The following is a 12842-nucleotide window of genomic DNA, read 5'->3' as shown; positions in this document are numbered from 1 at the left end:
TTATTTATGTACTTTGTAAATCATACTGCTGATTTTTAGTTGTACACACTGATCTTTACTTTCACCCAGCTCTTATCTAACCCTTAGGGGAAGGCTGGTGCAGTGTCGTTTAAACTTTGATAAAATAACTAGGCTTATTTTAACCTAGTGCCTGAAAAAATGATTGAAACACATGCTGTTTTTGGAGAGACTAGCAGGACCAGTCACACACTCGCTCCTTTTTTAGCTTACATAGAGTAGGAGATAGACATTAGACTAATTATCCCATAAAAAGCTATGTAGAAAAAAACTGTATAGTCACAGTTGTGATAAGTAGAGATACTTTAAAATAAATGGAATACTTTGAAAATGCATCATGGAAGGACCTAATCTGGATTTGAGGTGGGAGATAAGTCAGGGAAGGCTCTTAGGAGAAAGCAGCTTTGAAGCTATTTTTTAAAATAAATAAAGGAATAAAAAGAAGAAATAAGTCAAGGAAAATTGTGGGAAGTGGGGGGAACACTCCCCTCCCCTTCTTCATGTTTTTCATTTAAAGGACAGAATCACTTACACCTTATCATTTATATGGCATGACATCTTAGGGCCAACTACAACCCAATTACGATATTGATTGTGGTGATAGTTGTGTGTCTACGCATTTGTCAAAACTTAGATCAGTACACCAAAAAGAATGAATTTTACCATTTATAATTTTTTAAATGAAATGAAAACAAAATATAAATTAAATAGAGTATTGACTGGTGTTGTCCAATTGCTTCTTTGTCTTCATGTTGAAAAGCAAAAGTAATGTAAGTGTGCACAGGATTATGTGTGCTTCCTGGAAATTCTAATCTTCCCCTTGTGAATAGAAAGTTTGCTTTTGTTTGTCTTTGTCTGAATATTCTAGGTTTCTAACACAAGAAAGACTCTTTAGTATGGCTTTAATATTTAGACAAGCTAGGAAAATCCCTAGAAGAAAAATATGTTTTGTAACATACTGATTTGACAAATGTAGTGCTATTTGAAGGCTTTATTCTGGCATTCCATGACAGGTGTCTTTGTTATCTAGAAGAGATATGGCAATACTCACTGGTAGAACACATGATATAAGTGCCTGAATGTCATCACTGCAGTTATGGGAAGATATGAAAGATAATTATTGCATACCCTGCAAAACTTGTGTAGCATTGCTGTTAAATTGGAGGCCTGTCGTTTCTCTATGTGTCATCTGATGACATTGTCTCTGATATTTATGACAAAGGAAATCCCTTGGGATTTTTACCACTCAGATTAAATAACATTTTCTCTACCTTTTACAGAATTGAAGAAATCGGACTTAGAAAAATCCACTTAGATGCATTTGTTGACTTGCATCCAAATGTGAATGCCCCCTCTCCTCCAAAATGATTTTTCTCTAAACTCCCTAAGAAGAAAAAAAGGGATTGCATGGTGGTTAATGGTACTGAGGAACCCAATGTGCCAGAAAAGAATAATACTGCCCTATTTATATGCATTAGCTCCTTGGTTCTCACAATGATAATCAAAAAAGCAGAGGTTATTACTAACTCTGTTTTACAAATGAGGAGAGTGAGGACCAGAGAGGTTGAGAAATTTGCTCCAGGGGCATCTGGGTGGCTCAGTCAGTTAAGCGTCAGACTTTGGGCTAGGTCGTGATCTCTCACAGTTCTTGGGATCCAGCCCCACCCACATTGGGCTCTGCGCTCTCTGCTTAGGATTCTCTCCGCCTCTCTCTCTTTGCCCCTCCCCCTACTATGTGCGCTCCCAGGTGCGCTTGTGGTCTCTCTCCCTCTCTCAAAATAAACAAATAAACTGAAGGAAGGAAGGAAGGAAGGAAGGAAGGAAGGAAGGAAAGAAAGAAGGAAAGAAAGAAAGAAAGAAAGAAAGAAAGAAAGAAAGAAAGAAAGAAAGAAAGAAAGAAAGAAAGAAGGAAAGAAAGAAAGAAAGAGAAAAACTTGCTCCAGGTTGCAGAGCTAGGAAGTGTTCTGAGACTTGTTCAGGTTGGAGAGGACTGATTGTGTGTTTTATGTGCCAAGGTCACCTGTGCTTGTGGAGAGGAGTAATGGTGAGGAATTCACCCAAGCATCTTCTAATTCTGATGTTTAGGTGCATGCTGATTTCTTACTGTTGGATGCCTGTGTCTTGTGTCAATTCTTATTGAGATCTCAGACCTGGTTCCCAGCATTTACATAGAAGGTAGTTTCTTGTGATTCCCTTTAAGAAGCTATCATCCTCCCCCAGGGTTTTGGTTCATTACGAATCCCGTTTTCAATGACAATAAGATTAGGGATGAAGCAATTGCAATGGGATGTGCGAGATTTCCTTCCCTTTATTAATTAATACAAAGCCAATATTTTAAATTACAATTTCAAATGTTTCAAAATGCTCTACCTTGGTAACAAACGAACATAAACTTTGCTGTTGAAATAGATGATTCCTTTATGATTCTATTTTCCTTACAATACACTGACCTTTAACATTTTTAATCTTGGACATGTCCCAAAGCTTTCATTTTAATGTTGTTATATTAAACATACAATCCTGTTGCTCATCTTTCTCCAACAAATCAAAGCACATTACAGATGAAACTTAATGGAATTGAGACTCTAAAATACTTTTTTTAAAACTTTACAATTTAATCATGTGTAAGAAACACTCTTAAAGCTAACAGGTTGGTATCTCAGTTTTAGAAATGGAGAAAAAGAGATGAAAACAGGTTCAAGTTAGTTTTAAGTGATCTCTAGCACCTCAGCTTGTGTGAAGTTACTCAATTCAATGTGAGATTATTTGTTTGATTTTAAGACACATAGCTTTAACCACCATGACATCAGGTGGCTGCTACAAAGGTATTCTGATATGGAAATCCAAAGGAAAATCACTTTCTTTTAAAGGGTGGACAAATCATCTGAACAGATCCTTACACCCTGCAAACCATTGCACCTGCCAGAGGCCTCAGGGTCATAAAAGATGGCACACCATTGACTCTTGCTGGCTTCATGTAAATATAATTCTAGCAAGAAAAAGGATCACTATTTGAAGAAAACAGTTGAAAATGCAGATAGGCTTCTTTATTTTCATTATCTTCCTTTCCTTTAGAGTTCTTCTGAATAAGGCAGATAAATCTCACTTATTCTATCATTCACGAATGTGCATTGGAATTGCCTTTCAGCTGCTGAAATACCTGTAGAAAGTCACAACCTGAACTTGTAAACAGAGACTGGACCAAATTCTCCTGCCACAAATTATGACATAGAGGAGCATTCATTTTACTTTCTTTACTATCTGCATTTTTCCAAAGGCAAGATGAACTGATTTAAATATTTTTATACTATGGGCACCTAGGTGGCTCAGTTTGTTGAGCGTCCACCTCTTGATTTCAGCTTACGATGCTCTTTCTCTTTCTCTGTCTCTCTCCTCTGTCCCTCTCCCTTACTCATGCACGTTCTCTCTCTCTCAAAAAAAAAATCTATATTTTTATACTCATACATGAGTTAGACTTTTTGCATATTAAGGAAATGCATTATTTTGACAAATTTAACATGAAAATTATAATTTTTATAATTACATAATTTTATTTATAAGTTAAATTTGTATAATAATAATTATAAATTAAATTTGTGTAATGATTTCACATTCATAGTCATACCTGTGTTCTTACTTGCTTCTCAGAACAAAGGACATCAGAACAGAAGTTATTACCCCTGTTTTTACAGAGAACGAAAATGAGCCTCTCAGGTTTAACTAAGGCTTCCTTGTTATTCTCTGTGTGTGTGTTTACGTGCAGAGGTGAGCCCCAGAATTGGAATTCAGGGATATTGGTTCTCATTGGGGGTCTTTTCCACCACTCCCCCTGGTGTCTTTACTAAATGAACTAAGTTTTGAGGCACTGCAGTCTTCCGTTCTATGGTGCTGAAGTTTTAAGACATTTGGCTGTATAAAGATTGTTTTGTCTTGTTAAGTGTGGGCACCACAAAGCACCAGCCGCATTTCTGCCACATAGCCCTCGTTTTCTGGCTCCAAACCCTTCTCTCTGTGTGTTGTCCTTCCTACAAAGTTCTTACAGGAAATAAGGTTGGAAAGGTGAACTGGTATTTAGTACGTATGTGTAAGAAAGAGAGTGAGCCCCCTGCTCCTTTCTGCACTAATGCCCTCTCACATCTACCTGCCCCTAACTGGAAATGGAGAGGGTAGGTGGAATTGGAAGGGGAACTTTGGGTGGAAAAAAATTAAGAGGGAAATGAAAGCAGCATCTCTGAGGCAGTCACTCACTCACAGATTGTAGAGTGAGGGGTGGGTGGCTCAGTCAGTTAAGGGTCTGACTTTTGATTTCGGCTCAGGTCATGATCTGCATCGGGCTCTGTGCTGACAGTGCAGAGTCTGCTTGGAATTCTCTCTTTCCCTCTCTCTCTGGCTCTCCCCTGTGCTCCCTCTCTAAATACACACACATACATACATACATACATACATACATACATAAAAATTGTAGAGTTAAGTAAGATACCTGAACTAGAATGTCCTTTCTCCTTGTTCTGCTCTACATGAAGGCTCATAGAGGATAAAGTGAGGTGCCTGAGAAGTGGGTGTTTCAGTAATAAGTCTGAAATAAGGTGTCTCAAACTGAGGAGCAGACTCTCAATTATCAAGTTCATTTATTCATTCAGCGTATATTTGTGGGGCGTCAGTATGTCAAGCATCATTCTAGGTGTTTGGTAAATATTTGTGAACAGAAGAAAGATCTTTCGCTTCATGGAGCTTCCATGCTAGCAGGGTAAAACAGTAAACAATAAACATAATGCAGAGTATATCCTACCGTATGTCAGAAAATGAGGAGGACAGAAAGCATGCTTGCTGAGGTACTGCTCCTAGACAGACTGAGTTCAAACCTTACCTCTGCCACTTCCTGCCTGTGTGACTTGGGTCAGCTGTTGACCCTCTCTGTGCCTCTGCTTTCTGATGACAAGACAATAGTGCCTACTCCATTAGGTTGCTATGTGCATTACATGAATTAATACCTGGCAAGAATGGCTGACCCAGAGTAAGAGCTATAGAGCTATTTCTTAAATAACTGCTGTGAAAAAAATGAAAAGAAAAGCAGCGTGGGTGTTAGGGGGTGTGTGGACGGTGTCGTACTATACATGGTCAGGTGACATTTGAGAAGGAAGGAAATATACGAGCAAAATCTTGAAGGAGTTAGTCAGACAAATATGCTGGGGAAGAGCAATCCCAACAGAGGAAGTAACCTGTGTGAGTGTCCTAAGGTGAGCATGTAGCTGTTGAGTTGGGAGAACTCCAAGGAAGCCAGTAGGGTCTGAAGAGAGTAAGCCTGGAGATCAGGGAGTGGCTTAAAATCCACTGGGAGGATTTTAGCTTTTATTTTAAGTGTGAAATCAGAAGCGATTGGTAGCTCTAAGAAGAAGAGTAGCATAAACTGACTTCAATCTTTAGGAAGATTACAATGCTGCATTGGAAATAAACTGTAGGGAGGCAAGGCCAAAAGCAGGGAGACCAGCCTCAGGAGAGAGGTGATGATGCCTTAAACCTGGGTGGTTGCAGTGGAGATCGTAAGAAATGTTTGGATTCTACATGCCTGGTGAAGATAAAGCCAAAAGGAGTTCCTGGTGAATTGCATATAGTGGGTGCAGAACAGAGAAAAGTCACAAATGAATACAAAATTAAAAGTCCTCTTAATCATTTCTCCTGTTTGCTTTCCTTCCTACCAGTTGTACCCATCCCCCTCCTCTGTTTTTCTCTTTGGCATTGTTTATCTAATGCCACGAGAGCTCCCAAGTCCAGAAAAAATCATAATGTAAGGAAAGGAGAGTGGTTTCGTGAGAGACAACACAGCAGAAGAGAAAAGAAAACTCCGTCTGGAGGAGGATTTCGGGCTGGCAGCTCCTCCCACAGAATATCCTGGCGAACAGTCCCAGGTGGAGACAGATACAAATGGAGAGGCACAACATTCCCATCCTTACAATGCCCAGCTCTGTGGGTAATCTTTTATGAGATGAGTCAGGTTCAAGATAGCTCTCTGAGCTGGAATGGATTTCTCTATATCTGGGACATGGGGAACAGAAGGTTAGGAAATTGATAAATAAATACTGGTGCTAAAAATCTATCTTTGAGGGGCACCTGGGTGGCTCAGTCGGTTAAGCATCTGACTCTTGGTTTCGGCTCAGGGCACGATCCCACGGTTTGTGGGTTCGAGCCCCACATCGAGCTCTGTGCTGACAGCTGCGGAGCCTGCTTGGGATTCTCTGTCCCCCTCCCTCTCTGCCCCTCCCCTGCTTGCTCTCTATCTCTTTTCTCTCAAAATAAATAAACATTTTTAAAAATCTATCTTTGTAAAATGTAGGCTTCGTATCTCCTCCCTCCCCTCTTCCCAGACCTTTCCATCACTTTTTTCTCTTCATTCTCCATGTATGGGTGTAAGCCATATCTAAATATGTAAACTGTCAAAGAACAATTGATTGCTTCAGGAACTGACACTGACTTTTCTAGTGATGCCTATTAGACTGGATATATCTATCTCTACATAGAAGCAGGCTCATAACACCAATGTACTCAAAATGGTGATTTTCTGAAGGAGAGTATCATATGGAAAAATTCTTCTTTGTCCCATTTTTTCTTTCCATTGTCTCTTTTTTCTTCTTGCTTTCCTTCCTCTACTCTTATCGACTGGATATTCATCCTTGGAAGCCATTTAGAGTTTGATGCCTCAACGTCCTCATATCTGTTAAATTACAGCTTTCTTTAAAAAGGAATTTTCCTTGAATCTGACCACCTTCCTTTACTAATTAACAGATGTTGCAGCTGTGGCTGCATCTCTTGGGAGTAGGCTGGGAAGAGGACTGGATTCATTGACATCTTCTGTCAGAAGTCAATGAGCAATCATTCAGCCCTCCTGGGCCCTAAGCAGGTGCTCCTTCCTTTCTGCCGACTAATAGCAAAGGTTCCCAAGATTCTGGATGACAACCCCTATGTCAGTACTTAGTGGCTCCACTGACAGGTGTTTCTCTATATAACCAGACAACAGGTGTTTGCCTGGTGCCGCCTGCCAAAAGCCAAGGAGCCAGAGTAGAAAACAAAGCCCATTTGTGAAAATGATTACTGTAATTAAGAGCTATGGTAATGCAAACGATGAAAACGCACACACATCCACACTCACACTCTTTGGAGTTCTTCATCCCCCTGGTAGAGGAAATCACAGACTACAAATCCTCCAGCATTGCGATGTACTTAAAAAAAAAATAGCTTCATTTATTTCTTGTCTGATGCTTTTTCTTTCTTTAAATTTTCTAAAAAATATTTTAATTGAAGTGACAGTGGACAACCAATGTTAAATTAGTTTCAGGGGTACAATTTAGTGATCCAACGATTATATACATTATGAAATGCTCACCACAATGAGTGTATTACAATATCATCGACTATATTCCCCAGGCTGTACTTGTCATCCCTGTGATTTATTTATCTTATAATTGGAAGTTTGTATCTCTTGATCCCCCTCACCCATTTTGCCCATCCTCCCACCTCTGTCCCCTTTCACAACCATGAATTTGTTTTCCATATCTGTAGGCCTTGTTTCTCTCTGTTCTTTTTCGTTTGTTTGAAAGCATAAAACTCCTAAAAGAAAACACAGGCAGTAAATCTCTTGGACATCAACCTTGGCAACATTTTTCTGGATCTATCTCTGCAGACAAGGGAAACAAGAGTAAAAACAAACAATTGGGACTACATCAAACTAAAAAGCTTTTGCACAGTGAAGGAAACCACCAACAAAACAAAAAGGCAACCTACTGAATGGGAGAAAATATTTGCAAATGACATATCCGAAGCCAATCAGAATAGTTAGTCTCAAGATAAGAAACAACAACTGTTGTTGAGAATGTAGAGAAAGGGGAATCCCTGTTCATTGCTGGTGGGAAAGTAAATTAGTGCAGCCACTAGGGAAAACAGTATGGAAGCTCCCTAACAAACTAAAAATAAAAATACCATACAATCCAGTAATTCTGCTTCTGCTTCTGCTTCCAAAGAAAAGGAAAACACTAATTTGGAAAGATATATGCACCTGTATATTGATTGCAGTGTTATCTGCAACAGCCAACATATGGAAGCAACCTAAAAATGTCCACCGATTGATGAATAAAGAAAATGTGGTATATATACTCAGTGGAATATTACTCAGCCATAAAAAGAATGAAATTTAGCCATACACAACCATATGGATGGACCTGGAGAGTATTATGCTAAGTGAAAGACAAATAGCACATGATTTCACCCATATACGGAATCTAAAAAACAAAACAAATGAATGCGCAATGTACTTTTAAATGCTAACATTCTTATCTCTTTTGGGGAGAAATTTTCCTGATAAGGATCCTCATGTAGGATTCACATTATTGTGTATTTGGGGGATTACAAGGCAATGTATGCTGAAAAGAGGCTGCCTTTGAGGAATTTATAATTAATTGGAGACCATACATACCCATAAGAAAAGTGAAACACAGCTAAGCATAACTGAATCACAATACATTTAGTTGTGACCTTCCTTATAGCACCAACTTCCGCTGTGTGCCCCTCTGGCCTCCCATCAGGAAATTGCCTCATCTACAACCAAGAAAAGTCTTGATCACAATACCGTGTATGTTCCTCAACCCCTCACTTAAGGACTACACAGGAGCTTCACAGATAGGGCAGATACTAGAGTGGTTTGCATAAAGTATATCTTTCTTTAAAACAAAAAATCTGTGAGTGGAGCGCCTGGATGGCTCAGTCAGTTAAGCGTCCGACTTTGGCTCAGGTCATGATCCTGATGTTCGTGGGTCCGAGCCCCGCGTTGGGCTCTGTGGTGACAGCTCAGAGCCTGGAACCTGCTTTCTGTGTCTCCTTCTATCTCTGCCCGCCCCCCTCGTGCTCTATCTCTCTGTTTCTCAAAAATAAATAAACATTAAGAAAAAAAATTTTTTTAATCTGTAAGTATGTCATTTCTTTTCAGGAGCTAAAGATCCTGTCACTGCTTTAATCTGGTATGGGCCAACAGCAAAGACACTTTTTCTCATGGACTTTATCAACATGACTTTTATATTATGCATACACAATCACAATATTCAAAATAAATTATATGTGTCAGGGCCTTCTGTTTCATTTTAAATCTCATTTGTATACATTTACATGGGTGCTGAGGGTACAATTTTAGCTGTTATATACTGTGATTATTGAATGCTTTTATACTGTGATTATCAAAAGAATGGTCCAGGATTTTTGAGTTAGCAGTCTTGCAATGTAGAGGGCAGTGGGGGGAGTGGGGAGAGGAAGAAACAAAAAGGGCCGTTCACAAATAATTCTCTTAAAGGTCACAGGAATGGGATACTTTCTTTGTGCTTTTTTTTGTCATTGTCATGGTTTTGTTTTTTAATTTTAATTTTAATTTATTTATTATTTATTTGCTTTTTTTGTGTGTTTGTTTTAAACAGCTTTTGGTTTGGGACTTCTCAGAAAATTCCAGATTTTAAAAAAGTATGCAAGGAGTATTCTTCTAGAATATGATACCTAAACTTTTCTTGGAAAAAAACTAAAAATCAAAACATCCACCTGCTATTGCTGAAGATATTTTTACAACTCCGCATACTTCTCAGTCAAAAAGTCTCATCTCCGATTTTGGTCCCCTTATCCCTTTAACACTCGGGGGGAAAAAAAGCATCTTATTATTGGAGAAAAAAACTTAGTCTGTGTGGACTGTTTTCAGACTTAGTCTGAGAAATCAGTTTTGATCAAATTACTTTCTGAACAAATGGCCTTTGACTGGGCTGGTGAATGGATAGACCATGCGCTCTGGGTTTCAGCAGCTTCTTATCTGTTTATCACTGGTACCAGGCTTGGTCTCACTTCTGTTCTCTTCCCTCCTGTCTCATTTGGCACAAGAAGGATGTCCTAGAAGAGGACACTGTGCTTCCTTTCTCTCGATCCCCCGCCCTCATTTTTCTTGAATGAGTGCCCATTTGCTTATGGCCTGTCTCTCTGGATACAAACCAAACATCCAGAATGCGAGGGTGATTCCAAGAGCAGGAAGGCGGCTTCACCATTTTTCCTCTCATAGATGAGAAGTCTCTGATTCCCCACTCTTCTTACCACCAAACACACTTTGCGTGGGGAAATAAGACTGAGGGATCGCGTCTCTCCAAATGTGCTCAGAATGGCCTCTGTAAACATGATTAAATGCAGAATGTGCCAGGAACAAAACCTGTTACAAAGGGCAGAATGGGCCCTGTTTGGGAAGGGATGGTGACATGATCTTTAAAAATATACATATTTTTTGTACTCTTGTGTAATAAGCACAAGGAACCACATGTTTCATCTTCTGTGGCTAGGGGCATTTTCCAACAGGAAGAGGGGCAGTGATTTCCCTGCAATTGGATATTACATGCTAAGGGACCTAGGTCCCTGGAAGTGCTTTGGGATTCAGCGCAGGGATTTATCAGAAGCTAAAACCAAAGAGTCACTAGGTTAGTTGGAGGGCACCTGAATTGAGCTTTATAGTTGAGCTTTCCTTTTCTTTTTTTTTTTTTCTTTTTTTTAGGAAAGGTAACTGATTTCATGAGTCAATTCAGATCACAAAAGACCCACTTCTACTGGCAAAAGTTGCTTTGCTTTCTGACTCCACATGAAATAGAAAAGACCAGCTGCCTGTGGCCATTTCAAAACAACTGCCTCCTCAGAGGGAAGTAATAGATGCTGGAGACAGAGGAAGAGCTCTAATCTCAGGACCTGCAGAATTTCTGACCACACCATTGCCACCCTGTCTGTGCACTCTGTCTTTGTTTCCTTCCCACACAGTGCCTTCCCACCCTTCTCAGCCTGCTCCCTGCTCCTTCAGCCACAGGCTATTTGTTATGTAGTTGCTGCCAACTTGGCTGGTGAGAAGCCAGGCCTGGAGGAAAGAGAGGGTCCTGGCATGAGCATAGACTGAAGGCCCCAACAGGGTCAACTCCTGACTCCTCCCACAATACCACTGTGCCTCCATTAAACATTGTATGGAACTAGAAGTCACTGCAGGGTCATCGGGGACCTGGTTAGCAAAAAGTGGTCCTGCTATCTATCTGGATACAGTCTCTCAGTGTGTGGAAGGGTGGCAGGAATGGAGAGGGAGGGCCACAGGGTGCTTTAGGGCCAGGTTCAAGCAGCTTACTCATGAAAACGTTCTGAAAACGTCTGGGCTCTTGTGTCCTTGGATCAAACAAAGAAAATCCGTCCTTGCTTGCCAGTGTAACAAACCTCAGACGAGGCAAATCTCACAGAGTGAGGTACCTCCGGAACAGAGATTTGGTGCCACTGAGGCTCTCTGAACAAAAGCCTGTGCAGGTCTGCTGGCAGGGTGGCATTCTGGTTCCCAGACTGGAGGGCCTCGCAGGACTCGAGCTGGCACTGCCCAGGACTGCTCACCCTATCCCAGTATTTACCTCTTGTCCTTCCCCTGTCTCAGCACATACAGGTAGCATGGACCAGGCACTGCCTTACCTCCCAGTGCTGGCCACTGGAAACTCTGGCCTCTGTTTACAACCAGAGGAAGGTTGTAAATAGTGAGCATGTCCCTCTGGTGAAGGGAAGCTTGGGCATTGACTTTCTTGCCCTGATCTCTCTCTCTCTCCTTGGGCTTTTGGTTGTCAGCCTGAGGAGACGGCTTATGATTCCTGTTGCGAGTGACTGGTTCATATCTAGAGCTGCAGAAGACGTAAGAGAAATTCACCACCTGGTTTCCCAGACACAACTAGGAAAGGCCTAGAAAGAAAGCTCAGGTGCTGGGGCTACAAGAGGTGGTCCTGAGGTGGCGGGGCCACCGACCATGAAGCTGAAGGATTTAAGAGCTGCAGAAAGTGACTTCCGGTTGATGGGGGCAGTGGCAGGTAACCCGGAAAGGGGTGGAGGACTTAGCTGACGCCGGCGCACTGGGAACCCGGCGCGTAAGTGGTGGGACCCACTAACCTGTGGATTCGTTTTTCGGTTCCACGTCGGGTGGCGATGAGTGGAAACTAGTCTTTGAGGACCGTTTGCTTTACCTCTGCAGGTAGCCAGCGGCATACACCTTCTCCTGGTCCTCGCGTTCGGGGCCTGGAGAATGGGGGAATTAAGGACAGCACCGTGTACTGGCCGTGGGCGCGCGTCTGCCAGCGCCCAGGAGACCTTGACCAGGCTCCGAGGCTAGTGCGTGGACCACAGGGATGTCTCCCAGCCAGGGGGCTTTCGATGGTCCCGGAAGTAACCAGAGAAAAAGTGACTCGCACTCTCTTTGAGTGGAGTTTGGAGGAGTATATAGCCCGGAGTAGTCGAGAAGGTGAAATGAGCATTTTTCCGACTGCACAGTTGCTGTGAGCAGACGCGCAGCGGGACGAACCGCGCGCGGGTTAGGCAAGGCGCGGGTCAGGGCCGGCGCAGCCCAGGAGCGCAGGGTGATGGTTCCTGCCTCTGCCAAGCTGTGGAGGAGGCGGCTTGCCGGTTTCGCGCCCCGATCACGTGCATTGTCAGTCTTCTTTCACTGTTCAGCTCCTGCAGGTGTGTGTGTGTGTGTGTGTGTGTGTGTGTGTGTGTGTGTGTGTTTTAATGACTCAAATACACGTTTAATCCTGTTTTATAGATTTTAAAAGTTCAGTGGCCTCCACCCTGCTTTCTTGCGCATGCCACGAGGATTCTGTTTTAAGCCCGCACTACTCCCCCGTCTCCGCCATTCCCCCCCTCCCCCCAAAAAAAGAACTACTTCTGCCCCAGTATCCAGGAGAGTTGAAAAGAACCGACTCTGGCTGCCAAATTCAATCCCTGCCCTCAAGAGTCGGTCACTTCTGTCGTAAACACTT

Source organism: Felis catus, chromosome B1, assembly GCF_018350175.1.
Source record: "Felis catus isolate Fca126 chromosome B1, F.catus_Fca126_mat1.0, whole genome shotgun sequence".
Classification (NCBI taxonomy): domain Eukaryota; kingdom Metazoa; phylum Chordata; class Mammalia; order Carnivora; family Felidae; genus Felis; species Felis catus.
The sequence above is the reverse complement of the archived record's forward strand: the minus strand, read 5'-3'. Positions refer to the sequence as shown.